General features: G+C 39.0%; 1 pseudogene; it reads right to left on the reverse strand.

Annotated features, from left to right (window-relative positions):
- Nucleotides 1-6,384: 6,384 nt before the first annotated feature.
- LOC147438014 (uncharacterized) lies at nucleotides 6,385-7,828 on the reverse strand (annotated as a pseudogene).
- Nucleotides 7,829-12,664: the final 4,836 nt, after the last annotated feature.

The raw sequence follows: 12,664 nt of genomic DNA on the forward strand, positions 1-12,664 counted from the left end.
TCTCTACGAGAATGTTGTACAAAGCACATTGTTGTACACTTATAAGAAAAGCTATGCCATACCAATTGTCTACACCAAGGTAGACACAGGGGGCATACAACACAGTCGACTAAGGGATTTTCTTCAACCCAACATTCTCTCTCTCTCTCTCTCTCTCTCTCTCTCTCTCTCTCTCTCTCTTTGCGAAAAAAATTTAAATTAGGCATGATTTTACTAAAATATTTCTATGTTGATATGGTAACAGGAGGGGTTAAGAGACGTCTATTTTTGAAAGGCTAAGAGCCACCTATTTTTGAATGGCTAAGAGCCATCTATTTGTAGTCCATCTGTTTGTAATCCATCAGTGACTACTTTTAAGATTGAACAATTCTATCTAGTTGAGTACCCATCGATTTCTAATGGACAAACAAGAGTCTTACCATTAGTGATTTTATGGGTGTTATCTTAGCACTACACACTTTAAGTGTGAAGATCAAGTTGAGTTTTTGAAGTCTTAAACTCATAAGGGCTTATCTCTACCAAGGTGTCTAAATGAAGCCATCATTTCAGGTAGCACGGCTGTTCACAAAAACTTGAGATTATGGATTTTCAGGTCTAGAAAGTATCTAGTTGTGAATACGATTCCAGCTTGAGTGGATCTCCTATTTTATCTATAGCACTAAGAATGTCTATATGAGTATAGTTATGGGGTACGATCCAACTCGTAATTTCTAAATCACTTATTAAGTGTTGATGGTTATTTCTTGGAACCTTCATACTTGCACTTTCAAATATAGAAGTCCACATGCTGACAAGGGGTAGTGGACAATTTCAACTTCCAAAGTGGACTTCAATTACTATTAGCTGCTAGCTGAGCAATTTTCCTACAAAGTCTAACCAAGGGGTTTGACGATGTAGATTTAAACCAAGGGTTTTGGATTGCAAAGGCAACACCCAGGGTTACATGTGCAATACTACTTGATTTTCACTAATTTTTAATCAGTATTCCTAGGCCTTTGCAAGCGGAAAATTTGGATAGGTGCCTTTGACTATAGGTAAGTGAACACTATGTTCAACCTCTAGGTACGCATCTATATTTCTTTTTTGAATATGATTTTGTTTAATTTCGAACATTGTTGATTCCGCAACAATGTTGTACAACATTGTGATTCTCATTTACCAATCATTTTGGGTGATTGTCTGTAAACCATGGGGAAACACACCTCAGTACTATCAGTTATCCAAACAAGATAGGCAAATTACAAGTGTAATCTTGTGCTAAAGGATATGCGAAGAGAGTATGTTAGCAATAAGAAATCCAATTAGAAAGCATGTATCTCTCTAGTTGGAGTTTTTTACCATAAGTTAAAGTATGTTTGTGACTTGATTTAGTCCGTTCATGTTAACGTTAAGTTCTCAACCTTGAACACTAATTATGGTGGGTTGTTTACTAATGGAAATCGATAACAAGTTCAAGGACTTATATTTTGCTGATAAGTTTTTTGAGCCAGTTACTTTCATGGAAAGTGAAAAGAGGTACTCTTTGGGGTACATCTTTGTTGTGATAACTCGTTTAGTATGCTCATGTGGGGTCGAAATGGAGTTTATACACTATGTTGTATATGAGCCAATTACACAAGACTGTTGCAAAGGGACAAAAATGTGGAAAATCAAGATGTTACTTCCGGTTTCATTGAACCTCCTACTAAGCTGTGTTTCAATTAAACGAATAGTTGGATCCATGAAGGATGCCACTGTGGAAAACATTAGTTTTTATGAAGATATCACCACTTTTATTTTTGAGGACAAAAACGCTTCTCCAATGGGGAGTAATGTAATGCCAAGGGCAAACCCGAGGGGAGTCACAAACCTAGGCCAAGGGTTGATTGCTAGATGTGGAAAGGGGATTCTAAGTATGGATGGCCAAGGGCCTATATAATGGGTGGTAGGGTTGAGAATCCTTCATGGAAATTCCCTCAGTCTCACAATCTACCTCTACTAGAATACTATACAACAATATTGTGCATTCTTCTACATGTAAAGCACCTTTTGAGGTGATGAGAGGAAGGTCAAAAGTTTCCACCATTTTGAAAATGCATGGGAATATGTTCGCTACTACTAATGAGTATAGTCATGACTTAAGAGATTCTTTCTCTAAGATAAAAAAAGTTATATCTATCACACAACAAAAGCACAAGGCTACTTTGCTGACTTCTCTTAAAGTTTCCCAAAGCTCATTTAAGGCACACTACAAGGGAAAGTTGGCATAGACAACTCACGGGTCATCAAAAGTACTATGCAAACTATCACCCATGTATTATGGACCATTCCAAATTCTATGACCAATCAATGAAATGGGTTATCAAATTAAGATACCCTCTCATTGGCCAATCCATAATTCATTCCATGTAAGTGTACTAAAGGGCCACAAGGGTGAGCCACCACCACATGAGCCAGTAGTAGTAGAAGAAGGCTCTCAAATTTGAAGGGGCTAAAGAGATACTGTAGATTGAGCATATCATTTTCCACGAAGACAAGGTGATACACAATGGAAGGTACTATGTTAGTATCTTATTAAGTTTGAAAATTATCCTTTTGAAGATGTAAATGGATGCAAGAGACCCAATTGAAGGACAATATGCCACTTGTAGACACCTACAATGGGTTGCATACAAAGCCCTAATGTTTTTACATCAATGTAGTCAATGACAATGAATGAAGAACTACATCCTTCTCTCTTTGAAAATTGGTTGTTTCAAGCACTTCATTAATACGTAAATGTAACGTGTATGCATATCCAATGTTGCATACTTGCGGCAGAGGTTCTCACAAATACTTAGTACACTCACAATCTGCTCTACAGTGAGGTGCTAGTGCTCACTGGGTAGACATACTTGTGGAAGCATTTTTTCCAAGTTCCAAGTAGACTGGTCCTTTACTTTGGAACAATGTCCAATGTGCTAAAAGTGGATACTTAGCAAAAATCCAATGCACCAAAGATACATCTCCTGAATAGAATCATAGTCGATCGTGACTATGATTTCAAGGGTGGGGTAATGTCACCAAATTTCATTTTTGGTCTACTGAAATGAATTTTTCTTTCTAGAATTGGCCATTCTAGTGAGAGAAAATAAACAATGTAGAAGGGCCAATTATGTAGAATGAGCAGACGAATGTATGTGAATTAGCAAATTTGAGAATTCTGAAGGCATTTTTCAAAATTGCCATCAGAATCTGATAAGGGTTCAAATGGGATTTTTAAGGATTTTTTATGTTTGTAATATCAATGTCTCCAAAATCAAGATGAATGACCACCCGAACGGGGGAAAGTCAAAAAATGTTATGTGGGAAGTGGAAATAGGCTGTGTGTCAAAAGATAGAGAAGGAGAGAGCTTTAGCTCTTGGAAGCGCGCACACACACAAACACACACACAAAGATGGAGGCAAAACACTGTACTTCTTTTTCTTCACAAACTCAAGATAAGAGGTCTACAGAACATAAGGGAAAATACAACATAAAAAGGGGAGCTACTACAACGATCTAGTATGGACCGCTAGTGAGTGAGGTGAGTAGATAAGTGTGCCATCACTCCGGTAGGTAGACGAGCTTAGTGTAGTCCAGTTGTAGTATCACTGGCGAAGATATGCGTATCCACCAAGGTGCACCAGTGATGATGACTTTTGGTGATAGTCATCCTGGAGTCGTACATGTTAAGCTTGACATCTCAACACTCACCCTCAAGCTCGATGTCATCTCTCGTATGCCAAGCATTGCCCAAAACCATCGTAGCTTTGCTGCTCCAAGGGCCTTCATAAAGATATCTAAAACCTGATCATCCATCGCCACGTACTCCAGCTTGATGTCATTTGTTAAGACCCTCTCTCTGATGAAGTGATAGTGCACCTAAATGTGCTTTGTCTAGGCATGAAACATTGGGTTTTGTGCCAATTGTATGTTGCTAAGGTTGTCACAATAAATGACAATCGGCCTCCTCTATACACGTACTCCAAAGTCGTGAACTAGCAATCCTAGCCATGCTACCTCACATGCCACCACTGCAGCACCCTTGTAATCTGCCTATGTACTCAAAAGAGCAATCGTAGGTTGCTTCTTGCTGATCCATGTGATGGTAGCACTCCCAGGTGAGAACATGAATCCGTTGGTGAACCTATGATCGTATGTACTACCAACCCAATCCGCGTTTGTGTATCCATAGAGCTGCAAGTACACATTAGCCCTATAAAAGAGTGCATAATTCAAATTAGCATTCAAAAAGCACAAAGTACGCCTCAGTGTATCCAAGTGTGGTTTCCTAGGAGACTGCATAAACTAACTCACCAATCCAATTTTGTAGCTCAAGTTTGGACGTGAGATAGTATAGTAGATCAAGCTATCCACAATCTTCATGTACATGATAGTATTATCAAGCACTTGACCTACATCATTTCCCAACTTCAAATTCTAATCTAAGGGCATTGGAATCGGCTTACAATCAGCCATACCGTACTTTTTCAACATATCCAAAGAATATTGCCTTTGTGACATCCATACACCTTCTTTCATGAAAATAATTTTAATGCCCAAGAAATACCGCAAGTCTCCCAAGTCTTTCATGTCAAATTTTTGCATAAGTAGAGCCTTGGCGCCCTCTACTTCAACCACGTTATCACCTCCAACAATCAAATCATCCACATAGATACATATTACCACAATTCCTACCTCATTCTTCCGCACATACAATGAATGGTCTATATCAGACATCTCAAAGCCCAATGAAATGAGGAGTGCCACAATCCTCTCATACCAAGCTTTAGGTGCTTGCTTCAGCCCATACAATACTTTCTTTAACCTGCATACAAGGTCACGTAGCCTCATATTTGCATAGCCTTGTTGCTTCTCCATATACATAGTTTCATCCAAGTCTCCATTCAAAAATGCATTCTTTACATCCATTTGTTTCAACACTCATTTTAATGTGGCAGTCACTACAATAAACACACGAACGATAGACATTTTAGCTACGGAGTTGAATATCTCCTCATAGTCAATCCCGTAAGTTTGTGCATAAGCTTTGGCCACGAGTCTAGCCTTGTACCTGCTCACACTCCATCATAATTATGCTTTATTTTGTAAACTCACTTACATCCAATTGCCTTCTTATCCTTTGGTAACGGCACCAATTCCCATGTTCCATTTGCATCAAGTGTAACCATGTCTTCATCCATAGCTTCCCGCCATTTTTCATCCTTGACAACATCCTCAAAACATGTGAGTTCTACTTCCTCTCTGATCTGCGCCATAAATGCACAATGACAAGACACATAACTATCATAACTCAATCTCTACACAATATTTTTTGCTCTTTCTAACCTACATGGTCCAGGATCACTTCCAGCACTCGAATGCTTTACGTAGGGTATGCCAAACTCTACTCAAAACCACTGTTGTTGGCATCATCATACCATCACTCAAATTTGGTAACTTAAAGGCATCATCAACTTTTTCCTTTCCTTCCCTTAATACATTTGAAGAGTTTGTAGGACTCACTCTTTCACGTAACCTGCCACTCCATGGTTTCTCACCATGACTTGCACTAGAGGACCCTTGTAGCCCACTCAAAACTTATGACTGTGTACTTGTATTTTTTGCAGCCACATTCTATCTTACATCAGCCCCCAAGTCATCCTTTACATCAGCATACAAACTTTCCATTGCATAAAAAATGACATCCTTGCTCACCCTCACTTTACCCATGTGATAGGATTGTAATACTTGTACCCTTTTTGCTCAAGGGATAGCCAACAAACATGCATTTTTTGGCTTTTGGATCAAGCTTACTGTGTAGCTCATCTGGCACATGCACATAACCAATATATCCGAATACTTTAAGATCTAATACATCTGGTTTTTCACCATTGAACTTTTCTTCAGGTGTCATACCATGTACAACAGCCTCAACCCAATAACAATGAGGCATGTTCTTCTTATTCATCAATGCTCTAGCCACTTCTACAATGTGCATATTCTTCCGATTTGATCTCAGGCACTTTATATGTTTCCCAATTTGTTTTTCAACCATAACTTTGAAATTCTAAAAATTCATTAACACCTCACATTTTTGCTTCATGAAGTAGATCCAAACCTTCCTTTTATGGTCGTTAATGAAACTCACATAGTATCTGCATCCACCCATAGATGGAGTCTTTGTCGGACCCCATACATATATATGCATGAAATGCAATGCATTCATGCTTACATGCTTATCATGAGGAAAGGATGCTTTTTCTTGCTTTCCAACTTGACAATCTTTACATACGTTTGGCATTTCAACAACTCAAAACATAGGTAAACATGTAACCATGTCTTTAGTCTACATCATTTTCAGACTCTGTAAATTTACATGACTAATACGATTTGTGCCAAATCTCTATATTTGGAACAACACCTGCACCTCGTGCAAACATGGCAACATTCACCTCGGGCACATTTACATCTAAAGTAAACAGTCTTCCCACTTTCTTTCCTTGCACAACCAGTCTTCCATCCTTCTTATGCTCTTCAACAAATAGACCATCAGAGTTAAACATGACTTGTAAACCCTGCTCAGCCATTTGCGCAACAGAAACAAGGTTCTTTGTAATGTTGGGTACATGTAGTACATCATCCAGGTACTTCACTTTACCATCTCTCATAGACAATGGCACATTTCATGTATGCATGATAGGATGTGCAGTATCATCCTTAGTTTCTACATAACCAGGACTTTGTAAAGTCTGCATTTCCTTGAACCATTCACCATGGTTGGTCATATGACCACAGAATCCACATACTAGACATTATCACTTGATATTGTCACATTTTCAAACATAGTATTCAACATGTGCTGCACCACAAATAGCCTCTTGGGCTCATCTGGATTCTTGCTAGTAGTTACATAATTGTTTTGATGCCTCCTGTCTGGACAATCACATTCAAAATGACCACGTCTTCCACAGTCCCAACATACTACGTTTCCGTGTTGACCCGCATTATTGTGGTGCACATTTCCACGACCTTTTCGACTCCCCCTGCCTCAAAAGTTTCCTCGAACACCACATGTGTTCTGACCATGATTGTTGTTCTATTGTTGTTCTTGGTGGTTTCCCCTTCCTTGGCCTTGTCCACAACCTATACCATGTCCTCTTCCTCTTCCTTTGTTGTTGAAAATGACCTGTTCATAATTGTTTCCACCCTGCATAATGAGTCTTCCTCAAGTTCCTTATCTTCCACAATCAATAAGGACACTAAATCTGTAAACGAGGGAATTTTCTCTCGAAGATGGATGTCAGTTTTAAACTATTTTTACTCAAGACCCAAACCTTGCAAACAGACTTCTACTTTATCATCATTGATTGTCACACCAATCAATGCAAGTGACTCACATATGTTCTTTATTGTCAGCAAATAGTCATTGATGGATATGATTTTCTTTTGAACAATATTCAACTCAATCTTCAATTGCAGCTTCCTTACCTTTGTGTTGGTCACATCCAATGATAGCTAAGTGTCCCAAGCCTCCTTAGGAGATTGGGCATCCTGTATATGCCCAATCATAGTATCTTGTATAGTGGAAGAAAGCCAATACATGACTTTTTGAGCTCCCTTGTTCCAATTTTTAAATGTGTTAATTTGCACAGCAGTCCCACCTTCCGCTGGTAGTAGTGGTGCTACCTCATGCTCTCCATCAATGTAGTCCTAATAACCTTTGCCCATAAGGAAATTGGTCATTCTGAACTTCCAAGCATGAAAGTTGTTCTCGTCCAGTTTCTCACTGACTACCTGGTTAACACCATCATTGTTAGATGACATGTTTTCAGTCCTTCACACAATCTTCAAGCAGCCTTCTAAAAAAATTCGGTTACCACCTATAATCGAAATTTGTGTACACACACCTGTTTCATTGTACATAAGAGTATTTATGCACACTATAGCCAAACCAAATCTTTATGCAACACCTATATGTAGATTTGTAGAATCTAAAAACTTAGCGTTTATGAACGCAAATGCACTCTAACTCCAAAAAAAGGGTCAAAATGCTCTCAGAATAGAAATCCACGACTACATAGTCCTAGTCCAAAGGAATTTATAAAACCTTGAGATACACACTCTCCAAGTGGAATCACCTGAATCAAAGATCGCTGACGATGGCTCCTAGGAATACCAAAGCCGCTTCTTAGACTGCTCCTGCTTGCTGCTCCAAGCTACTCAAACACAACTAGGCTCTAATACCATGCGAGAAGATAGAGAAGGAGAGAGATCGAGCTCTTGAAAGCACGCACGTGCACACACACACACACAAAGATGGAGGCAAAAGACTTTACCTCTTCTTCTTCACAAACTCAAGATAAGAAGTCTACAAAAAAGGGAAAATACAATATAAAAAAGGGAACTAATACAATGGTCTAGTATGAGCTGCTATTGAGTGAGGTGAGTAGATAATTGTGCCATCACTCTGGTAGGTAGACCAGTTAGGTATATTCTAGTTGTAGTATCACTGGCAAAGATATGCTACTAGTCCTAAAATAGGCAGAGAATGCATGTGCATGCACACACACCGGGGGGGGAGGGGGGGATTTTGCTCATGAAAGGTCAATCTTGCCTCTGTTTTGTATGCATGTATGCTCATTCTCTCTCTCTCTCTCTCTCTCTCTCTCTCTCTCTCTCTCTCTCTCTCTCTCTCTCCCCCCCCCCCCCCCAAACACAAGTCTCCATAGTTATGACTGCTCAAGATTATGACTAATTAACTATATAGGTTTCTACTTCTTAAATGCTTACATATCTTCTTTCCATCTTGATTTTCTCTCTCTCTCTCTCTCTCTCTCTCTCTCTCTCTCTCTCTCTCTCTCTCTCGATTCTCCCTGTCTATCTCACACGCGTGCGCGTGCGCGTGCACATATGCTTCATGTGACTATTGCCTAATAATTGAGGCCCTTGGCAATGTTTGACACAAAAAAATAGAAAAACTAATCTTGCATGGCTGGCCTTGTCATAGTAGTTGATGTGTAAATTGGTGTAAATATGTAAATAAGTCATAGTAGTTAATCTATAAATAGGATAACATGGATAAATTGCTTTATAGGTTTTTTCTCAAAATCTAAAAAGAAAACTCAAAATATACATGGAAGATTATGTGGAACACATTTATAAAATCAAAAACTTTTTTCTTGTAAAGGAAAAATGCAATCTCTCCATCAAAACAAAGCACTAACCTTATGAGTAATTTTTTCACTTCAACAAGTTTGTACAGAAAAACCCCCGCTTTGGAGGAGGTATGAATGAAAAACCAAAACACGAGTTAAACTTTTTGTACTAAGAGAAATTTTTAAAATATCAAAAAAGTAGTTAGTGCATGGTCTATGTGAGTGCCATACAGAAGTATGGTGAGGAGTCGGCATAATTTATAAGAAATAGAATTCATGCCCTTCCCCGTATTCTGTTTCCTACTGCATAGTCATGGTAATCATGAACAAGATAATAAGCATGAATTTCTCTCTCTCAATTTGATATCAATTACTTGACATGGTCATGTAACTTTCTCTCTTGTAGTTTTGTATTCAAATCCTTGCCCAAAGCTATGTTGACCATAACCTGCAATCAATGTGTTCCAAGAGACTACATCTTGGATAGAAAATTGGCTAAGAACTTTGGGTGCTTTTTTAAGGGAACCAAGGTTGGCATTCATATTGAACAAAGCATTGCCAACAAGCACAACATGTTTCACCAACGATCCCTTGCTAGCAATGTTATTGCGCATTTTTCCACCCATCTGAAGGTCTTGCATTGAGGACATACGTCTTCAAGGCACAAGCATAGGTGATTGCATTTGGCACATTTAGTGAGAACCACACATCACAATTACCCAAGTAATCCCTCACATCCAAGACCTTCTGTAGCCTCCCAACTCTTAGGTGAGCTTATTCTCTTTAGTGGTCCATTGGAAGAGCCATTTTTGGCCTCCTGTGTGATGATAATTTCAAGAATCCCTTTGAGAATTGCTGAAGGTGTATTGGTGACCTCATTCTCTTTAGTGTTCTCTTGAAAGAGCCATTTCATCCTCTTCCATGTCATAATCCTCATTTTCATTAATAGAAGATCTTGCCCTATGTTTTGGTCCCCATCCCTCATGGAAAGGCTTATTTTACTCCCAATCATGGAAACAACCTTAACCCATACTCCTTCATCTCTTTTCACAACATGTGTTGCATTAGCAACCAATCAAATGTGTGGCAATTTGGGACACATGCACAATTCCTTCCTTTCAATCATGAAAGCCCCCAAAGCTACCATGATCCATGAAACATGAAACCCTACTTTGGTAAATAATTAAAAACTCAAGTTTTTGTGATTGATTCCATTTTAAAGAGATAGGGTAATTTATATCATCTTGATCCTCCTATTGTAGTCTTTGCCTTCATGATTGTCCTCATTGCCATCATATCCATTGTATCTCTCCCTATGATCATCATGGTTTTTGTGACTCTTTTAATTACTATCCCTTTAGCTATGCTCCCTTCTATTCTCTATCATGTTGTCTTTGTCTTTCATAGCTTCTCTCATGTCGATCATGTCTATAGTGATCTCCATCATCGTGTCTCCTATAATTTCCATCATCCTCTCTTCTAAGAATCAGGACTCTTGTATGCACCAAAAACCTGCCCTTCTTGCATCCTATCCTCACACACAATCAAGGTTTCTTGTCTATAGCATATCCAAATCTTCAGCTTGGGAGGCTTGTGAGTGGCAGAGAAGCGCAAAAAAAGCTGCCTACAAATGATTTGGACTCTTGTGTCAGAGTTGGTGTTTGAACCTGTGGGTTAGAGTTCAAGGCACATGCATCTTGCAACAAGGAATCAAGGCAACATATAAAAACACTATGGCTGTGTGTGCCAATCTATTGTTGTTTACCAAATTATGGATAGGATGTGTTTCAAAGTTCATTGTCTAGTAATGTTTGGACGTGATGTGCTCACAATTCATGAATTGAGATTCTTGGAATCCTACCAAGTCAAGCCACAATCCAGTAAGGTAACAAAATCACCATCCATGAGTGAAAAGGTCTTGAAAGTAGCAATAGAACTATCCAGAAAGGTCACCCTATGGTTTAGGAACACTCTCTCATGGTCAAAACGTCAAAAAACCATGATTTAAGCACTCAAATCTGAAGATTAGGCTCACTAACGCGTAGTCGTGAACCTCAACAAAACTGAAAAGGCGACACTTGAATGAAGGAGCATGGAAAGAGGAACACAATGCAAGTTTCAAAACTAAAAATGGATTACCCAATCATTAGTTTCGATGATTACAAGTTGGAACTTTGTAGTCGCTTGAGCATACATACAATAGAGCATCTTTTTCTTCAAAAGATAAGCCCCCCTTCACATTAAGGTTATTTACTTTTATACCTAGGGATTTCTAAATGGCCAATGGCCAGCTCACATGGGCTTTTACACATATCATGACAGAATTCCAAGTTAGGGGAGATTCTTAGGAAAGAAAATGAAGATTTGAAAGCTTTGGCAGCCACCTTACAAGGCAAACTTGACTGCATGCAGCCTAAGTTTACCTACACAGATGGTCATGGCAACGATGAAAAAGAAGAGCAAGGAGATACACAAAGAGATCCTGATGCTCAACAGGGACAATCACAAATAGAGCAAACTAAGTCATCTTCTAAAGTGACACACATTGCACCCAATAAAGGTCAAGACAAAGCAAAACAACATCAGGGGGTACAAAGGAGCCTACGGTACTTGAAACACTACCTCAAAGGACACACCGTTTAATAGAACAACCCATCACTGAAATGAAAGAACAAATTGCAAGGACAAAAGAGGAGCATTGGAAGAAAGCACTAGAATGGGAAATCAGAATCCTCCATTCAAATAATCTACAGCTCTTGAAACCAATGACAATCAATGAGGATTGTTACACTCTCTCACTCTCACTTCCATTGATAAGTTAGGAACTTCTTCGCAAGAAATCCATCATCAAAGAGGAAATGTTGGAAGCTCAACCAAATGAGCAACAACCAGAGTGGAGAATTCACATGATGAGGGCACCCACTTCACTCAAAAAAGATGTCACGTTTCTACCTTGTGCCCTCAGTTCGGACATGGATTCAGCATGAAACACTACAAAAAATGACAGTTGGTTGAACTACCCAGCACTACCAGGTCCCAAAGATAAAGAAAGACTAGATGAGAAGTACATGCTCAACACTCTCACAATAGCAGTCAAGCAGTATGGACTTCCCGACCTATCTTATCAGATACTAACAAAAACATGTAGAATGATCGCCGCACGTATCACAATGTACCATAAACACTAGATTTTGGAAACTCCATGGTTATCATTTTTGGAAGGAAACAGGGGTTTAGTCTATGACCTCAGTAAGCAATAGTCGGATGAGTAGATTCTATATGGCTTCTTTCAGCATTTAATGTTCATGCCTTCTTAATTCATGAACACCTTTGACAAAGCATTCTATACATGATTTCTCATCATGAATACCACTCTCTTTGGACCAGAAGTCAACAACATGTGGGCAAGGTTTGTGAGTTTCCATGCAATGGAACTTCATTAAATAGACACCAGCAAATGCTTTTCCCCCTAAATACAAAGAGCTAGCAAGATCATATCAAGAAT

The sequence above is a fragment of the Adiantum capillus-veneris genome, chromosome 17 (genome assembly GCF_014529385.1).
Source record: "Adiantum capillus-veneris isolate H3 chromosome 17, ASM1452938v2, whole genome shotgun sequence".
In the NCBI taxonomy this organism is placed as follows: Eukaryota; Viridiplantae; Streptophyta; class Polypodiopsida; order Polypodiales; family Pteridaceae; genus Adiantum; species Adiantum capillus-veneris.